The sequence below is a fragment of the Sarcophilus harrisii genome, chromosome 2 (genome assembly GCF_902635505.1).
Source record: "Sarcophilus harrisii chromosome 2, mSarHar1.11, whole genome shotgun sequence".
NCBI classification, from domain to species: domain Eukaryota; kingdom Metazoa; phylum Chordata; class Mammalia; order Dasyuromorphia; family Dasyuridae; genus Sarcophilus; species Sarcophilus harrisii.
Window position 1 is genome coordinate 197,762,507 of NC_045427.1, and position 13,255 is coordinate 197,775,761.

The 13,255-nt window shown below is 35.0% G+C and overlaps 1 protein-coding gene across 11 annotated transcripts in view; it reads left to right on the plus strand.

Moving 5' to 3' along the window:
* Nucleotides 1–13,255, plus strand: part of SPAST (spastin) — a 94,494-nt gene that overhangs the window by 887 nt on the left and 80,352 nt on the right. The window lies entirely within an intron of this gene.

Below are 13,255 nucleotides of genomic sequence, written 5' to 3' on the forward strand. Positions count from 1 at the left end.
TCCGCTTGCTGCGCGACTCGCGCCCTCTTAAGCGGCCCTGACCCTTGGGGAACCTGAGGGCGTCCCTGTCACCGGCCGCCACCCCCTGCTTGACAAGCGGCTGCATGACAGCTTTCTCTTAGCCCAGCGAGATGGCCGCGCCGACTGCCCTCGGGTGACCACACCGCGGCAGCGTCAGGCCGGACCAACGTTTTGTGGCCCCCGGCCCAGGTCAGGTTTCGGAAAGGATCTGCTGCCAAAAAAAGGAGCTCAGTGACATGATGGGTGATTATGGCTGGTTTTCAATTAGAGCGGATATTGTAATAGGAAAGGAGAAAATTAGACGGGGACCTTACGAAGGAAATAGTGTTTTTATTACAAATACAAAGTGTATTTGCATTAGCTTAACAGACGCTGTTTTCCGCCCCTCCCCCCCTTTGTAATCAGTAAAATGACAGTGTATTTTCAACGTTTGACATTGTATTTGAGGAAAATTACGTCGATTTTCATAGCATAATTTTTATTCCCGATGTTATTAACTTGATTTAATTTTAACTTTCCCCCAAGAAAGTTGGGGAGCGTTTGTGTGGCCCTGCATATGTAGAGAGAGATACAGAGACAAAATGATCAAATTGTGGGGAAAGTCTAAACCTATTTATGTCAGATTGTCTTCTTAATGTAGAATGCTTGAAGGAGGGAGAGAATTGGGTACTCAGACTTTTTTAAATGAATGTTAAGCAATTATTTAGAATCAAAAACGAGTTTTATTTAGAATGAAAACCTAACAGGGATCACCTTATTATAAAATGTGAATTTTAATTAGAAACAATGTGGAAATTATTTTGGAATTACAGAACTTCTTATAATCGTCTAAGTTTTATTTTATTTTTCCATTTCAAGCCCAGTTATACTTCTTTCTAGATTGTTAAGCAAAAAAATAGACCACGATTTTCTCAGTAACTTTTTGTCACTGGTCTCTTTTCAAACATAGAGGGGAGGAAAGATGCAGTAATTGTGAAGACCAAAAACACTGTGGTTCAGAATCATTTTATCAAAAATAATTTTTTTAAAGCATTTAACCTGTACGAGGTACTATATTAAGTGCTGGAGATACAAAGAAGAGTCTTTGCCTTCAAAGAATTTACCTTAATTTGGGGGAGACAGTCTGTAAATATAAAAATATATAAATTAACTTCGGAAAGCCAGCACCTGGAGAAAGCTGGGAAAATTCAGTGGTGATAACTGTTGAACTGCAGTACTTGAAGGGGTGTAATACATATTAAAGTTGAAAATCACTTGGAACCTCTTGGTAAAAGACTTTAAAGCTAAAGAGAAAACTTTGTATTTAATCACAGAGGCAATTAGGAAGAGGCAATCTCAAGGTACAGAAAACACGGAAATGAGACATGGTCAGATCTGAAAGAAGCTTCCACCACCAAAGAATTAGATATTCCATTCTACCCTTCTGTTACATATGGGATAGCAAGGGAGGAATCTTCAAAAGAAAAAACACAGTAGCCTGTCACTTTTTTCACTGCCCCGTGAAGTTTTACAGGTAAAGGGCCTTTTTACAGATTAAAAAAAAAAAATTGAAGTGACGTTCAGAGCAGATCGGTGATGTAATCTGCCCCAGGAGACAAGTCAGAACTTGAACCCTGATCTCTTTCCATTATATCACACTGACAGACACTGCTCTCTTATAATAAGACATCTATCACTTATAAAGAGTTACTTTAAGCCACAAGTTATCTAAAAATAAATTTTCTTATTCTAAGGCTAAGGACTTGCAAATAAGAGTTTGTGAGCTATTGTAATTTGGGAGGGAAAGGGAAGAAGACTGGAAGGGAATGCCAAGTAATCTAATTTAACACTTATTTGGGACAGGTGAAAAAAGAATCTAGAGAAGCTCGCGCTCTCTCTCTCTCTCTCTCTCTCTCTCTCTCTTTTTTTTTTTTTTTTTTTTTTTTGCTGAGGCGATTGGATTTACGGGACTTGCCCAGGATCACACAGCCAGGAAGTGTTAAGTGTCTAAGGTCAGATGTGAACTCAGGTCTTCCTGACTTCAGGGATGGTACTCTATCCATTGTGCCACCTAGCTGCCCCATAATAGCTCACCTTTGCAGAGGATTTCATGGTTGATGAAGTACTTTCTCACTACAGCTTTTTGAGCTGTAATTAGTCCCAATAGTACTGTCTTACATTTTGTATATGAAGAAATAGTTAAGTGAGGTGATTTACCTATAGTCCTACAGCTGATGAAGTGTAAGACATAGTATTTAAGCTTATCCTTCTGATTCCCAAACCACTTTTTACCATAGCATGATGTCCAAATAAAAACAATGAAATCAAAAGATAGTTTATACTTTTATTGTGTATTAGTGATCTCATTGGTGTGAATACTCCCCCCAGTAGTACAAAATGAAACATTTTTGTGCCTTTTCATCTTATTCTGTATGATTCTTTATATGTCCTTCCATAAAAGATTTCTCCCCAGCATGCTAAAGGTCTTTTTTTTTAGGGCTTTTAGTATCTTAAAATTAATTTTAATTCATGAAGTATTATAACACTTTTTCTAAGTTCCTGTCAGGATTCTCTAAAAAGAAAAAACAATGAATAAGAATGAATGACTATCTTTTATCACTGTCTTACTATGTAACTGATCCATTTTTCTGTTTTTCAAAAATTTTTAAATTGGTAGTATATCATAGTGTAATTACATTAAACTTTGTTTTCTTTCTACAATTAAAAAAAAAGGCAGCTAGTGGCACAATGTTCTGGTCTTGGAATCACAAAGACTTGAGTTCAAATTCAGCCTGGCACATTTCTGAATTGTGTGACCCTGGACATGTCATTCTCTTTGCATCAGTTTCTTCAGCTATAAAATGGAGCAGTAATATCACATACTTTGTAGGGTTATTGTGGAGATAAAAATGAGATAATATGTGCAAAAAAGTGCTTAGTGATGGGCATATAGTGATCCCCATCTAAATGCTTATTCCCCTTCCCTTTTCACTTAATCTTACCTTGAATAGATTTAGAAGTAATTAGTCATCTCTCTTGCCATCACTCTTTGTATTACTTACAGTATTAATTCTAATGAAATTGTCATTATATTGGCAGTATATAAGAAAAAAAAGAGTGTAGTACAGTCAAGAAGCCTTTTTTTCTCCCCCAAGTAGATATTAAACCAATATTTCTTTAGTGGTAGTCATTCTCATATTCCATCTGGGATGGGTTTTTTTCAGTCAGCTTCTAGTGAAAGAAGTCATGAAGAAGCAAACTTGAAATTCTTGTTATGCTCACAGTATTCCCTCAAATATCAATCACATTGGAACAGATTCTTATTATATAAACACAGGTTCTAACAGTGTTGAGTGTATTATCAAAAAGATAGTTCCTGCCCCAAAGAGCTTACATTCTATAGGGTGCTGAAAGTAAAGGGGACATGATGGGGAGGGAGAGAATGATAATATTCACTTAGAGGCAAGCTGTAAAAGTAGTCGGAGAGACAGAAAGAGGGCCAAAAGAGGAATGAAGGATGGCTGGCATTAACCTTTACTCAAAATGGAGCTTATAAGAGCAACTTCTGTAAGATTTTCCATGACTGTTTGCCTTGTGTCTCCTATCTCCTTTTGGGTTCAGTGTGGTTCACTAAGGGGAAGGTGGCAACAGACCAGGCTAGGTGGTTTCCATCTGTCTCAAAGGACTTCCCCCTGTCCCAAAGCAATGATTTCCATCTGTACTAATACAACGCAACTTCCACCTCCTGCTGGCATCCTAGATCTCCCAAATGGAATGTGGGAAACCTCTGGGGCAAAGAGGAAGAACCTACCCTTTGTCTTCAGGCCTTCCATCTCCTTCTGTGCCTGCCCTTTAAGGAGAGAGGAAAAGGAAAGCTGATGGAAAACAAAACTTCTTTCTCCTGATTTGCAGGTTCTACATCTTCTATACTCTTTTTCTGCCTAATCTTTACTTTTTGGAAGGAAAGGAGGAGGACTAGTAAGTGATGCAGAGCTTCTTTTCTGACCATTTACCTTTGTCCTTCCTTCCTTATTCTGCTCTTGCTTGCCTCCTGGTTATCATCCTCTTTGGGGAAATGTTACTCAAAAATAAGTAAATCATACCCGAGTACTCATACCTGATCATATTCTTCATACTACATTGATTCTGAACCCCTGTAGATCATCATACAAACCCCACTCTACAGTCTCCTATAACCTTATTCCCATCCTCCCTCAACACTCCCACTCCAGAGTTTCATTCTAAAATCCTTCCACTGTATCCTCTGGAATGATTGTTCTATAAGTAACATATTTCCCTTTGTTCTAAATCTTTTCCTCTTTCATATCTTCTGTCTATTAATTAATAAATACTGAAACCTACCTCCCCTTACTGACATAACCTCCTGGGTTATCCTTTCTAATATTTGCTGCACTTTTCATTCCCTTCAGCTCATTGGTTGATGTAGGGGTGTTGGAATATTCCTTGTTCCCCATTGCCACTTTCAGATTCTCCCCCTATTTCATCACTCACTAACCTCTTTTGCTTTGAGATTCACATTATTTCTATTAACCACCCAATTAAAATCTGGACAACTCTTCTCCAGGTTACTTCCCTTCCTTTCTCAAAGAGTTTAGCTTTTGACAACCCATTTTTTTTTCCACTCTAAATCCTGTCCTCATAGAAGACTTCAACATACATATTGATTCTCCTTAAGGCTCACTAACCGTTCAGTTCTTCAACCTACTCACTTCCTATGAGCTGCTTCTCTACCCTACATCAGTCACACACAAAGATGGTCATACTCTTGAACTTGCTATCATTCGCAAAACATACCACTTCGATGTTCACCATTTTCAGAATTTTATCCAACCATAATTTATTGGCTTTTCATTCCTTCCTTTTCTTTCCCTTGCAGTTCTTACTCTTCATCCATGCTATAATGACTTCCAATCCCCTGACTCCTTATTTCTCTTCTAGGTCATTTCCCCTGGAGATGTAGCCACTTTCTTCTCTTCCCATCTTGACCCATTGGGAATCAATGTCTTCCTCTCTTAAGTCCCCAGAACTACTTTATCATATCAATTATTCTCTGCCAAGCTGGGGCATTTACCATGAGCTCCCTCTTCTCCTGGCCTTCTGTCACTATCTCCTCTTTTATCCCTGTCTTTAAGTGCTTCTCACCAAGCTTTATCCCCTCTACTTGTTCAAATGAACCCATTCTATCCCATTTCCTCTGCATATTGCTTCCTCTGTCATTTCCACTCTATCATTTATTTCCATCTCTCCTTGTCTCCTGGTTCATTTCTTACTGTCTACAAACATGTCCACATGTCCTCTACCTTGAAAAGACCTTCACTTTTTATTTTTTATTAAATGGTATTTTATTTTTTCATGTTATATGTCAAGAAAATTTTTAGCATTCATTTTTCTATACTATTTTATTTTTCCAAATATTGCCAGGATTTTTCAAGTTTTTTCAACATTCACCTTTGCAAAATTTTGTGTTCCAAGTTTTTCTCTTTCCCTCCCTCCTCTCCCCCATGTTGAAGACAATAAGCAATCAGATATAGGTTAAATATATGCAGTTCTTCCAAATATATTACCATATTTGTCATGCTGTGCAAAAAAAAAAAATCAGATCAAAAACATGAAATAGAAAAAAACCAATTAGACAGACAACAAAAGCTGAAAATATTGTGCTTTGATCCACATTCAGTCTCTATAGTTCTCTTTCTGGATGTGGATGCACTTGCCATTATAAGACTATTGGAAGTGTCTCAAATCTCCTCTTTGTTGAAAAGAGCCAAGTCCATCACTGTTGATCATCCCATAATCTTGTTACTGTGTTCTTTTGGTTTTACTTACTTCATTCGGCATCAATTCATGTAATCTACCCATGCTTTTCTGAAATCAGCCTATTCATCATTTCTTTTAGATCAATAATATTCCATTACATTCATATGCATAATTTTTTTAACCATTCCCCAATTGAAGGATATCCACTCAATTTCCAGTTCCCTGCTGCTACAAGTATTTTTATACATGTGGGTTGTTTTCTCTTTTTTATGATCTCTTTAGAATACAGACTCAATCAAGACAATACTGAATCAAAGGGTATGTACAGTTTGATAGTCTTCTGGGCATAGTTCCAAATTGTTTTTCAGAATGGTTGGATCAATTCACAACTCCACCAATAATGTATTAGTGTCTCAATTTTCCCATATCCTCTCCAACATTTATCATTATCTTTTCCTGTCATTTTAGCCAATATGAGAGGTGTGTAGTGGTACCTCAGAGTTTTCTTAATTTTTCATTTCTCTAATCAATAGTGATTTAGAGCTTTTTTTCATATGACTAGAAATGGCTTTAATTTCATTGTCTGAAAATTGTTTATATCCTTTGATCGTTTCAATTGCGGAATGGTTTATATTCTTGTAAATTTGATTCACTTCTTTTTATATATTTTTAAATGAGGCCTTTATCAGAAACACTGATTGTACAATTTTTCCTTAGCTTTCTGCTTCCCTTCTAATCTTGATTGAATTGATTTTGTGCAAAATTCTTTAATTTAATGTAATTAAATTATCCATTTTGCATTTCATAATGTTCTCTAGTTCTTCTTTAGCCATATATTTTTCCCTTCTCTACAGATCTGAGAGATTATCCTTTGTTCTCATAATTTGTTTCTAGTATCACCCTTTATATCTAAATCATTTCAGTCTTATCTTGATATAGGGTATTAGATGTTGGTCAATTCCTAGTTTCTATTTTTCAGTTTTCTCAGCATTTTTTGTCAGATTGTGAATTTTTATCCCAGAAACTAGAGCCTTTGGGTTTATCAAACACTACATTACTAATATACTATTCTATCTTGTGAACCTAACCCATTCCACTGCTCTATTTCTTAGCTAGTATCAAATGGTTTTGATGATTGCTGCTTTATATTATATTTTTAGGTCTGACACAGGCCACCTTCCTTTGCTTTTTTTTACCTTGAAATTTTGACCTTTTGTTCTTCCAGATGAATTTTGTTATGATAATTTTTCTAGGTTTATAAAGTAATTTCTTGGCAGTTTGATTGATATGGCACTGGATAAGTAGATTAATTTAGGTAGAATTGTCATTTTTATTATATTAGCTTGATCTACCCATAAGTACTTGATATTCTTTACATGTAATTGGAAAACTAAAATATCATTGAGGGGAAAAATACAAAGAACAGGATCCAATATATAGCAAAAATCTTTGGGGGAGATCTAGTCATGGATTAGGAATTGGAATAGCTGTTGATGGAGAAAAAGAGCAATTATAGGAGTGGTCTTACCAGATGTAAGAAAAACCAAGAAGAAAGGTGGTAGTGGTGAGTCTCAGAAACTGCAGAGAAGTAAAGTGGTGACAGCCAGATAGCACAGTAGATGAACAGTCCCTAGGTATTTGGTGGGCAAAAGTATGTGGAGTCAGGAAAATCTGAGTTCAAATTTGGCCTTCCACACATAAGTGCTTTATGATTCTGGTTAAATCACTTTAACCTCTGTCTCAGTTTTTTCTTATATAAAAATGTGGATAAAGTAGTACCAACCTCCCAGTGTGGTTGCAAGGATCAAATGAGGTGATAGTTGTAAAATATTTACAAAGTGCTTTGCAAACCTCAAAGCACTATATTAATGGTAGCTATTATATTTATAAGTAGTATTGAAACAGAAAAAATGACGGAGATTTAGCAGTTAAGATTGTTCATTTTGGAAAGAGTGGTTTGGATGATTGGATGGAGAGGTGTGATTGGAAAACTGAATGAGATTAAAAAATGAGTGGGCTGACAAATCTAATTTCCTTTTTTAGAAGTTTGACTGTGAAAAGGAAGGGATATAAACATGATATTGTTTGTCCCTGAGTATTTGGTGGGCAAAAGAATATTCTTTAAAGAACTGGGGATATAATAGGTGAGGATTTAGTATATGAAAAGATATTGAAGATGAAAGAGAAGGAATGGGATGATCCACGAAGTAAGACTCCTGGAGGAAATGGAATCAAGTGTATTTATGTAGGATTTTACCTTGGAAAAAAAAAGTCCCCTTCTCATCTGGGACTACTGTAGAGGAGGACAAAGAATTGAAGTAGATTAGAGGGGAATAGTAGGAGTTCTTTTTTCTTTAAGTGAGATGGAGAATTAGAAGGGTTGGTGTGAAACATGTCAAACTGGAAGCTGGCTGCAAGCCAAATGGATGGAAACGACTAAAATGTAATAACGAAATGTTTAAGAAAATAAAAATATATCACAAGTTATATTTAATATTAATTTGTGGCTTTCTAAGTCAAAATGGGGGCTATACAGATTCCTTTCTGTTTGAATTTGACACCACTATTATAGAGCAGTACTATAAAACTCAGATAGAAACAAAGCCACCAAACCATAAAAAAAGAATATCTGCAAGCTGTATAGTTACTTACAAAACTAGGCATGTGTTTTACATATATATTTAAAAAAAAAATAAATCCAGCAGCACATGGAAATCAGTTAGGAAATGCACTTTAACCTAGTTTGAGCCACACCTGGAAATGGTGTAGGACACATCAGATGCGTCATTTAGAAGACTTTAAGAAAATAGATTTGGAATAGTTGCTATTTAGAATCTGATAATCATCAGAGAAATATAAAAGAATTGCTATGCAGCATGAGGATCCAGTTGAGATTAGAACTTAAAAGTTTTAGTGGAATCATTAACACTGTTTTATTATTTCTTCTATTTGCATTCAGCAGAATGTGAGCCAGGCAGATGGCAGTGTTGAGGGTTGGTGTTTTTTTTAAGTAGTGATAGTTCTACCCTTGGGATTCAAGGGTAGAAAATGCTTTATAGTTCAACTATAAAACTTTCAGGTCAAAATTTCAAAAGAAGAAAATTGAGACAGAGAAGGGAGTTTTAAAATGATTGTAATTCATGGCATTGATGAAGAACAGATTTAAGGAAGACAGAGACTGAGGGAGATAGGGTAAGAAAAAGAGGTTGTGAGCTGAGAGAAAAAAACTTAGTTCTAGATTATGGTAGTAGAACAATTATGGATGATAGTGATAGAATAAATATAAGCATCTTAATAGCACTATTACATTTTTGTTATTGTATTCTCATGTATATATCACAATATCTGGCACATATTAAACACTTAATAAATGCTTGATTTACATCAAGAACATAACCATCACTCTGGCCAAGATGAAATGAAGATATAGGTCATGGGAGGTAAGGAGATTAAAGAATTTAGAGGCTTGATTGCTTTGAAGGGACATTAGTGGGTTATTAAAGTTACTAAGTATGAGGACAAGGAGAAAGGGAATACTGTGAATCTAGGTGCTGAACTTCTTGAGTCTCTAAAACAAAGAAATATTTAAGAGAACAGGGATCCCAGTAAAAAAAGAAAGTAAAGGCCAAAGAGATCCAGATGCTGGGTTATCGCCTAGTTGGTTGGAGATGAAAGACTGGAAAGTGGTAGCAGGAGAAAGTATAAAAATACCTAGGAATATTGGTGACTCAGAATCCAAAGGATTAGGAGAGGAAGTGAGAGTTTACTAGCCATAATTGAGAGAAATAATATCATTTTATTGGTGCTCAAAAGTACTGTGATAATGGATTTTCTCTAAAGCACCAGGAAGGGAGATTGGATTTTTTTTAATGTAAAATTTTCTAAATAGTTGGTGACTATGTCTCCAGGGCTTGACTGAATTTATAGCTAATTTTTTTCCCCTCAATTATCAATATAAAGGGATATACACAAGTAGAAATTTGTTTGAATGTAGAACTTGCCCTCAGCTACTGATCAAACCTAACAGTAGAGGCCCTATTTCTGGATGAAATTCTGATGGCAACAGGCTAATTGTACACTATTTCAAAGTCCAACTCTTTTTGTACAGCAAAATAACTGTTTGGACATGTATACATATATTGTATTTAACTTATACTTTAACATATTTAATGTGTATGGTCAACCTGCCATCTAGAGAAAGGGGTGGGGAGGAGGGAAAAAGTTGGAACAAAAGGATTTGCAACTGTTAATGATGAAAAATCACCTATGCATATATCTTGTAAATAAAAAGCTATAATAAAAAAAAAAAAAAAGAAATTCTGGTGGCAAGAAATTTGGTGTTTTAGACTCTGGTCCTCAAGGTGAACTCATTATGATGTGATGAGACATTATTGCCTTTATCTTATGATTTAGTAAAGCAGAACAGAAATTAGTAGATTAAGATTTTCAGATCTATTCCCAAGATGTCTATAGCAAATAAAGGAGAACCACAGCTTTTTTGTGGTGATTTAAAAAAAAAAAAACTGAGTATTTATGCAGCCACCATACTTAAAAAAAAATAATAGCTTTTTATTTTTCCAAATATATGCAAAGATAGTTTTCAATATTCATCTTTGCAAAAGCTTGTATTCCAAATTTTTCTCCCTCCTTTCTCCCTTTTCTTCTCCTCTAAAGAGCAAGAAGTCTAATATAGGTTAAATATGTGTAATTCTTCTAAACATATTTCCATATTCATTATGCTGTGCAAGAAAAAAATTAGACCAAAAGGGAAAAAAAAATTGAGAGAAAAAAACAAATTACAACAACAAAAAGATGAAAATACTGTGCTTTCTTTGTTTCACATTCATTCTCCATAGTTACTTCTTTGGATGCAGATAGTTCTTCCATCACAAATCTATTGGAATTGCCTTGAATCACCTCATTGTTGAAAAAATAAATCCATCACAGTTGATCATCACATTATCTTGTTGCTGTATACAAAGTTCTCTTGATTCTACTCACTTCACTTAGCATCACTTCATGTAAGTCTTTCTAGGTTTTTCTGAAATCAGCCTGCTCATCATTCTTATAAAACAATAATACTCCATTCCATTCATATGTCATAACTTATTCAGCCATTCCCCAGCTAGTGGGCTAGTTTCCAGTTCCTTGCCACTAGAAAAAGAGCTGCTACAAACATTTTTGCCCATGTGGGTCATTTTCCCTTGTTTATAATCTCTGCAGAATACAGATCCTGCTGGATTAAAAGGAATGCTTGTATTTGGGCAGCTACTACATGTTAAGGAAGTAAAGAGACTTCTAATCCCAAATTGGAGTAGATTTAGCCTCCAAGTATTGTAGTACAATCAATAGATGCTCAACAATTTAGTTCCTAAAAAGGAGCTTTATATAATGTTTTTCAAATATGACATATAAACATCTCTACTATAATGATGTCACCTCTTCTGAAGAAACAGAGCTGCTGAAAAGTATAATTGAAGGGAGCCTGGGTTGTTCCTTCCTGCTCTAGACCACCAAATGTGTTGGATGTCATTCTTTCCTTTCCTGCTTAAAAAAAAAAATAAATTTTATTTTATTTATTTATTTTTTTTGTGAATGATGATTTTTTTTTTATTTAATAGCCTTTTATTTGCAGGTTATATGTATGGGTAACTTTACAGCATTAACAATTGCCAAACCTCTTGTTCCAATTTTTCACCTCTTACCCCCCACCCCCTCCCCCAGATGGCAGGATGAAAAAAATAAATTTTATTATAAACTTGGCAAATAAGAAACATAAGCATTTCTGTATGCAAAGAATAATGGAATTGAGGAATGAATTCTTAGAAAAAAAAACTTTTAATTGTCCTGCTAACAAAATTCTCCTCATAAAAAGCTGTTGCTTAAAGTTTTCTTATGTGTATTTTTAAATGTTTCACTGATACTTTTCTTTCTTCCTTTTTTGGGGGGAGGGAGTATCATTAGTATTACTCATACCTCCCTGTGAAATGGAAGTTATTACTAGAGTACTAATTATAGTCAAGTGAAACAAATCAATACATTACCTGTATCTATAAATACAAATCTCATTCCAAACTCCTAGTACATCAGCTATCTGTCAAGAACTTGGAGGCTTTCTTAGTTATCAGTCTCCTAAAGATCATTACTTGGATCAGTGTCAGGACTCTGAAGTATTTTCTTTTATATTCTTGTGGTCATTGTATAAATAGATCCTCTGCCTGCTTATTGTAATCTGCACCATTTCATCTCTCTTCCCTTGAATCTGTCTTATTCATTATTTTTTCCCCCATATGCCATTATTTGGTCAGCTATATCTCAATTGGTGGGCATCTACTTTGTTTCCTTTTTTTCCCATTACAACAAAAAAGTGTAACCATAAATATTTTTTAAATATATATCTTCTTATCCTTTTTCTTTGATCTCTCTGGAGCATGTGTCTAATTTTGATATTGCTGGGTCAAAAGGTATGAATGAATAGTTTTAATGACTTTTTGGTCAAGGTTCCAAATTGCTTTACAGAATGATTGGAGCAATTCAGTTTTACTAACAATACCTTACCGTATTTCTTCTCCTGTAGCCCTTCCAATAACTGATGTTTTTCCCTTTTCTCATCTTTGCAAAGTATGTATGTGTGTGTATTTGCATTTCTTTCTTTACTTCCTCCCTCCCTCTCTCCCTTCTTCCCTCCTTCCTTCCCTCCCTTCCTTCCTTCCTTCCTCCCTCCCTTCCTCCCTTCCCCCCCTGACTTTTTTCTTGTAGAGGCTCTGAATCCTTTCCTTCTTCTCATTGAGATTCTTTTTTGCTCCTGTGTCTCTGAGACTAGATCTTTGGTGCACATAGTTTCCTACAAAAATGGAATAAATGGACAAGCATCATTCAAATTTTAGGTTTAATTCATTGTGCCTCTGTGTTTGTATCTTTTTTTTTTTTTTTTTTTTGGTCCTTCAGAATCTTTCTGAAGCATGTGATAGTTTCTTTTAGAAAAATCTTTGCTCTGATGATCTAATCATCTCTTGCCCTTTGTGACTCTGCTGCTATTGATTTGTACTCTCTTAGAAAGTAAAATTTAGTAATCTTCCATCACTACTCTGTGCTGTTTTGCAAATGAGTTTGTACTCTAAAATTAGTATTGCCTTGGCTATCACATCTTTCCAGTCAAAAAATGCTGACTGAGGCTTTTATTGCATTCTTTTGGACACTTTGTTGTGACATTTTAGATTTCTCCTAATTCATAATGTTCTATTCACACTTTTTTCATCTTGTCTGTACTTTAATTTCTGAAAATAGAATGGATAATAGTTCTTAATTTGGGAATTCTATAACTGATTAAATTAATTAGAATTGACATAGATTTGATATGTAAACATTACTATCTGATAAAATTTTTTCAGCTTTTAATTTTTTTGCTAATTTTAATTTAAAAGTGGTGCAATGATTTTATTTTTCCCCATTTTAAAAACTTAAAACTTAAATAAAA